This window comes from Fukomys damarensis, unplaced genomic scaffold, assembly GCF_012274545.1.
Source record: "Fukomys damarensis isolate Sample0158 unplaced genomic scaffold, DMR_v1.0_HiC HiC_scaffold_30, whole genome shotgun sequence".
Taxonomy (NCBI): Eukaryota; Metazoa; Chordata; class Mammalia; order Rodentia; family Bathyergidae; genus Fukomys; species Fukomys damarensis.
The window spans coordinates 37,409,626-37,417,112 of NW_022900942.1; the positions used below are offsets into that span (position 1 = coordinate 37,409,626).

A 7,487-nucleotide genomic window follows, 5' to 3' on the forward strand; every position below is an offset into this window, starting at 1 on the left:
AACATTGCAACAATTATTGGTAAAAACTATCAAAATACATTCATCCTAATTGTGAAAAGGAAACTATTTCTCAAATTGGTTGCTTTACCAACACCTACCAGCTATATATCTAAATAAAGGAGACAAGTAGAGGTTTTTTTTTTTTAAATCAATAGATTGGCTCTTATAGAAGTCATTAAATTGTTTAGCAAGTGAGACTGATTTTTTTATTCCTGGTTGGCATTCCATTAAAAATATGTTACACTGAGTCTCTGAACAAATTCATGGTTAATAATCATAGCCATCTTGTCTGTAAAGTGTTTCCTACTCCATTGCTTTCAAAGTATGTATGCGCCTCTGAAGAGAAGCTAAAACTGGCTGTGCTGAGAAGGACAGTTTGGGCCAGACTCAGAAGAAGTGGAAACCTTCATAGATAATTGAGTAATGGTATGAAAAAGTGGAAATGACATTTCCAAAAATACTTAGCTTGGTCCTGCATCTGGTCTTCTGACAGCCCTGGAATCAAATTACTGAATAAAAAAAGAAAAGTACCTTGGGAAGGGAACCCTTATTATCCATCTTCATGGCCACTTTCCCAAACCCAACCCCTAATTCTGGAGCTTGGGCACAACTAGGACTTGACAGACTATGTGGGATGGGCAGGAAGGGCTGCAGGCTAGAAAGAGATTTAAGAAATATGCTGACTTCTTCGTCCTGGCCTATCATCTTAAAACATAATAACGGTTTTTTCTAGCTCCATAAAAACAGATTTTATTTATTTGTGACTTTATACATGGAAGGCGGTCTTTGTTTCATTTCTAATAGGAGCTTGTCAACCAAAATTCCCAACTACTAGATTTGAATTCTGAGTTGGTCTCAGATAATGAAACTGGGGGCTCCCACTACATAGAAACTGTGGGATATCTTCCAAGACCTTCTGATTTTCACCTGGTTTGGGTGTTATTAGCACAGACCTTGCCATACCTGGGGCTGGGTAGTCATTTAAGCCTGCTACTTTTTTTGAAGGAAGAGGGGTTTTTCCTGCAAAAAAATCTCTGGATCACATGGAGAAGTCTTGTCATGCTGATATAGGAGTCCTGTGAAAAGAACTAATGGACCAGGAGTCTGGATACCCAGAGTCCTAAGTCCTAAGTCTGCCGCAGAGTTTGAGCCTGGACAAGTTGGTTCATCTCCCTGAGCCTCAAGTTTTCTCACCTGGAAGGAATGAAGCTAGGCTAGTCAGTATCAAAGGTCCATTCCAGAAATGCGGTGGTACAGGTCATTTACTAGTTAAAAAGCTATCTTTCCACCCATTTCTCAGAGGGGATTCCACATGAAATATAACACAGAGGAGTTAGAAAAAGATGTGTTTCCCTAAGTTAAAAAGCTTAGAAAGGTGGGCTGGGGACAGGTGGGGCTGCTCATAGGAGGCCCTGGGCCACACAGTTGATCATCCTTTCCTGCCTTTCAACTTCAGGAAAATACATGAGCTCAAGCACTGAGAAACAGCTCACCAAGGAACTACAATGGTGAGAAACTCACCTCTCTCATGGGTCTTCTGGAGGCTAAATTAAGAAGTCTCTAGGTAAGGAATCCTTTGGAGATTCCCTACTTAAGTTTTTGGAAAGTTTCCCCTGATGAAGCCATCCTCAAGGAAGTGAATAGTCAGGCGAGTAGTCCAAGTATTTCTGAAGGGAAAGAATGTCCATGCAAGACACCCCATCCAGCCTCCGTGGCCCCTGTATTCCACTCCCAACCCCTCTCACGGACGCTTTCCCCAAAACAATAGTCCCTAGAGGAGAGGGGTTCCTTTTGTTTAAAACTAGAAAAAAGAAAAAAAAAGTCCTATTCTCTTAGTCATTAATCATGCCTCTAAGAGCGTTTATTAATGCCCTGTCAATTGCTCAGAGTGAAGGCAGCCTGTTAGCTGTCCTCCCTCCCAGTTAGCTGTGTGCAAACACTGGTGATTAAGCGCCAGATTTAACATCCTCATGAATATTTAAGAGGCTGTTTTTGAAAGTTTCCTGTCCTTTTACACTAATAGCCCCATTAAAACCTGTTTACAAGCCAGTCAAGAGAGTAACTGCATGCACTTAAAACATGAGAGTGCTCCCCCAAGAGGGGCACCAGGACCACGTGAGGATCAATAGGCTGCTTAAAGTAAGACTGTCTGCCCACCCCCAGTGAAGCCCAGCCCCCTGAGAGCCAGGAGAGGAGCTGGAAAGGACCCAACTTGTTAATTAGTCCACCCAGGTGGAGAAGCCAGCCCTCTCTACTGGGCTCCCTGCTCCCCTACGTGGGGTGACACCAGCTCCAAAGACTTCACAGAAGTTGCTCAGATGATATCAGCAGCATCCTGACCAAGGCAGGGGCCAAAGCAGAAAAGGAAGTTTGTCCTGTGCAACTGCCCTTTTTACAGCAACCCCAGCCCTGGGCCCTCCTCTGTGCCATAGCTCAGCCCACAAATCTCCACAAGGAGACAATAAGGAATGAGAAAAAGGAAGCATAAGGAGGCTTCCCAATTAGACTTGAGAATTCCCAAAAGCCTCAGAGCTCCAAAGGAATGAGAAGTGTACTGCAGAGGGAGATATTGGGAATCCGGTGGGGTGTCCCTTTTCTGCATGGAAGAGACTGTCTCCTCAATCCACACCTGAGGCTATTTTTCCGGCACTTTGACAAGAAAACAGAAGTATAGAAAACCTCCTTCCTCTTTGAAAGCAAAGGAACAATAATGCAATGCGGCCTTCTTGGTGACAAGAGTGGAACAAAGGTAGCTTTGTTGGTGGTCCCAATGTCATGGCAGAAGAGTAGTGTCAGGTGGCCAGGTACAGACTACTTCCTTTCCCAGCCCAGCAAAGCAGCACCCCTGGGGATAGACAAGTGTGTAGAGGAAAAATTTTCCCAGGCAGGGAAAAATTTCAAGCACTAGAGCTACTTCTCTTTTCACTGACTGCCCGTGTACTGAAGAGTCAATGAACCTCTTTAGAGCTGAGAGACATGCCCCAACTTTAAGACTTAATTCCTACCATCCTTAGCAAAGCTCACCAGATGAAACAATTCCTCTTCCAAAAGCATTTTGGGGTCCTGCAATACAGGGCCCAAGGCTTCTCCGTTTTCTGTACTCCTCACCCAGAGATACTTTTTCCCATCTTCTATAATTAATTTATGCATGGTGATGTACAATACCTTTATACAACAGTTACTTTATTATTGTAGCAATATGCACTGATCCAGAACCAAGGAATCTGAGAGTAACTCCTCTCCAGAGATGCTACAAGAACTAAAACTTAAACTCTTCTTGAGTTGTCAAGGGGAAAAAAGGTAATAAGTTATAATGTCTCTTATAATGAATACAATACAATTCTTCTAAAAGTTCATCCCTAAGAGTTAAAACTTTTATTGTTAAGGGCTTAAAGGGCTAAGACTTTGGCTATACATAAAATGTATCACCAGAATAACTCATTTATCCTCTGTTTTTTGTCCCACTATATTCATATTTCATGTTTCCACTATGAAGTATTCAATAGAATCAAATGTGCAAACCAGGAAGCCAGACTAATGTGTGTGATGCATTGGAGCTGACAAGCTAGTGACAAACACAGCTCTTGCTTGTTTGGGCACAGGGTTTGAACTCAGGACCCCAAGCTTGCCAGGCAGGCGATGGGCCTGCTGAGCTAAATCCCTAAACACGATTTTTATTAAATATTACATTTGGTAAATTTACCATCAAATAAATTGTAGTAAAAACAAAGGTAATAAGTGCTTGGGACTAATCACTTCTCTCTGGGCATTCACTTCTTCATCTATAAAATGGGAGAGTTGGACTGAACGATCTCCAAGGCCTGTTCTGGTTATAACAGTATCTGATTTTACTGCCACGTATGCTCTGTCAGCTATCTTTGTTTTTTGCACCAAGGAAGTGAAAATACCTACTGCTGGGCCCCAGATGGCTCAACTCCACTGTCATGGACAACACTTAAGCAGCTTGAAATTGGCCATCGTGGGAGTATTTATCCAATGGAAACTGACAAGTGCTACAGATATAGTCCCCTCCCCAAGCAAACACACCCAGAGAGGTGACTGCTGGACATGTGGACCACTGGAGCACCACTGTTACAGCTCACCTACAAATCTTGTGAGATTTAAAATGTGGATCCCCAGGTAGACAGAGAAAAGCTGCTAGGCACAGAGAAGTGGAAAAGGCAAGAAATGCAAGGGACTGCTTTGTTTTTGTTTTTGTTTTTTAGGAAACCAGTTTCCTGTCCTGTTCTGAGGCTAGTTCTGTGACCCCAAGCAAGTGGCTTCCTCTCTCTGGATCTCTACTTCCTCACGTATAAAATGGGAGAGTTGGACTGAACAATCTCTAAGGCCTGTTCTGTTTATAACAGTATATGACTCTATGACTCCTCTCTCACTTTCAAGTCAGAAAAGCATAGAGGCACAACATTCTGGCCCAGGCAATTGGCAGGACAAAGTTGTTGGGGGTTTCTTTGTTTTGTTTCATTTTGAGACAGGGTCTCACTCTATAGTTCAGCCTGGCCTTGAACTCATTATGTAGCCCAGGCTGGCCTCAAACTCATGGCAATCTTTCTGCCTTAGCCTCCTGAGTGCTGGGATTACAGGTGTGTACCCCTACACCTAGCCAGGACAAGGATGTTAAATACTCTTCTTTTTAAAATACTTTCCAAAACAGCCGGGTATGGTGGTGCGCGACTGTAATCCCAGCACTCAGGAGGCTGAGGCAGGAGGATTGCTATGAGTTCGAGACCAACCTGGGCTACATAGTGAGTTCCAGGTCAGTCTCAACTACACAGTGAGACCCTGTCTCAAAACAAAACAAAACAAAACAAAAAAAAACAACTTTCCAAAACAGTGTAGCAACTGTAGAAAAGCAACCAAAAAGGACTCAGAACAGGTTGAATTGAATGATAGGATTCTGGATCATAGAATATGAGCTACCTACCACCTCAGACTTTCTTCTGCCTACAACTTGCCAATGGCACCACAGGGCACTTTTGGAATTCAAGGCATTCTCTAAATAATGAACGCATTAAGAAATCTTTATATTAATGTTCAGTATCCCGATGCATAGACTTAAAAAGTGATGGCCTAAAGATAAAAAGGCTGTGAAGTTAGAAGACCTGGATTTAGGCTCTTGTCCTAATTCACTTTTACTGCCTGTGTAAACTTGGACAAGTTACTTAATGTGCTCAAGACCCCATCTCCAGTTAAGTGTGAACAGTTCCTGGTAGGATAGACTAGTGCAGACTTTCTGGAAATCGATTTGAGTGCTGCTTATTCACAGCATCTATTTTAGACTCAGCCAAGTCTGAGTCTGTATCACAGGGAAATCCTCACCTAGGACCATCACGTGTCTCAAGTGAAAATACATGCACATGGTTGGAGGCCATCACAGTTTCCACTAGGGGGCGCAGATGAGCAAAACAGAAATGCACTAATGGAGTATTATACAGCATTTCCAGGCAATGGAGTACATACACACAGGGACAAGGATCACCCTTGAAAAGAGTGCAGAGTGAAAAAAGTACAAATCAGAGTGAGACGTGTATGAACAATACATTTTACAAATAGAGGTACACATACAAATAACAAGATAAACATTAGATATATTTGCAATGATTGCCTATGTAGAGGAAGGGAAGTGTGAGTGGCAGGTAGGGAAAAAAGAGAGTTGGGGGGCTGGGGATTTAGCTCACTGGTTCCGCCACCTGTCTTGCAAACCTGAGTTCAATCCCTGGTACAAAAACAAATTGTTGAAAAAAAAAAGTAATTAGGTAAGTAATTAGTTAATTAACAAGACAGGGGCCAAGTACAAACAAAAGACACTGGTGTTCCATATGCTGAGAAGTATGATTAGCTTAGCCTGCTAAACCTAAATCCAGTAAAAAGATTAAAATAATAAAAGCAATTCTAGGCAACAAGGACAAAGCAGAGGATGCCACAATCTCGGGCTTCAAGTTATATATACTACAAAGCTACAGTGATAAAAACATGGCATTGGCAAAAAAAACAGATTTGTGGATCGCTGTAACAGAACAGAGGATGCAGAAACAACTCCAAGCACACTCAGCTACATTATCTTTGACAAAGGGGCCAAACTCCTTCACTGGAAGAAAGATAATTTATTTAACAAATGGTGCTGGGAATGACTGGCTATCTACAAACCAAAGATTGGACCTAGACCTGTATCTCTCACCATGTTCTAAATTAAAATCCAAATGGATCAAAAATCTAAATGTTAAAACAGAAATCCTTACTCTGCTGGAAGACAAAATAAGTAAAACTCTTGAAGACATAGGTGTAGGCAAAGTCTTTCTGAACAGAACCCTGGTTGCACAAGAAATAATACCAGGAATCAACAAATGAGATAACATCAAATTAAAAAGCTTCTGCACAGCAAAGGAAATCACCAACAGAGTGGAAAGACAACCTACAGACTGGGGAAAAAAAATTTTGCCAGCTACTTCTTGGACAAAGGACTATATCTAGAAAATATAAAGAACTCAAAAACTTAAGGCTTCCCAAATTTAAAAAATCCAAAAATGGGTATCTGAAATGACACTTCTCAGAAAAAGAAGTATAAATGGCCAAGGAATCCATGAAAAAATCATCACTGGCCATTGGAGAGATGCAAATTAAAACACTGAGATTCTATCTCACCACAAGAAGAATGGCTGTTATCAAGAAATCACTCAGTAACAGATACTGTTGAGCCTGGGGGTGGGGGAAAAGATCTCTTCTTTATTATTGGTGGGAGTATAAACTGGTACAACCACTGTGGAAGTCAGTAGGAAGGTTCCTTAAAAACTAAAACTGGAGCACACACTTCAGCAGCACATATACTAAAATTGGAATAATACAGAGAAGATTAGCATGGTCCTTGGGCAGGATCGCATGCAAACTAAAAATAGAAATTCCTGGACCAGGGATTTAGCTCAGTGGTTCCGTCCCCTGCCTCCCAAGCACAGTGTCCCAAGTTCAATCCCTGATACCAAAAAGAAAAAGAAAAAAAAAAAAAAGAAATAGCATTAGTCCTAGTTATTCCCCTTTTAGGTATCTTCGAGGACATCATACCATAATCCATGTTTATAGCAGCACAATTCATAATAGCTAAATCTTGGAAGCATCCTACATGTCCATCAACACACGAATGGATAAAGAATATGTAGTACTTATACACCCTGGAGTATTACTCTGCCATAAAGAAGGATAAGCTTGAGTCATTTGTAGGAAAATGCACCTCAAGACCATAATTTTAAGTGAAGTAAATCAGACACACCCATAGTTTCTCTTATATTAGAAACTCATTATATAAATAAAGTACAAAATAAAAGAGTCAATAGAAAAAGAGAGGAAAAAGTTATGGTAATCCAGCATGGACAATATATCTAAATATACTTTAATTTAGTATAATAGTTTTATACATTTTATATATTTTGGCCTGTTAGTCTGGCTGTTAATCCTTATGCATGATAATTAACTTTATA

The 7,487-nt window shown here is 41.1% G+C and overlaps 1 non-coding gene across 1 annotated transcript; it reads left to right on the forward strand.

Moving 5' to 3' along the window:
- The first annotated feature begins 6,816 nt into the window (after positions 1 to 6,816).
- LOC117283784 lies at positions 6,817 to 6,919 on the forward strand. Its single transcript, XR_004514824.1, has one exon. It is a non-coding gene; the product is annotated as a U6 spliceosomal RNA (small nuclear RNA).
- Positions 6,920 to 7,487: the final 568 nt, after the last annotated feature.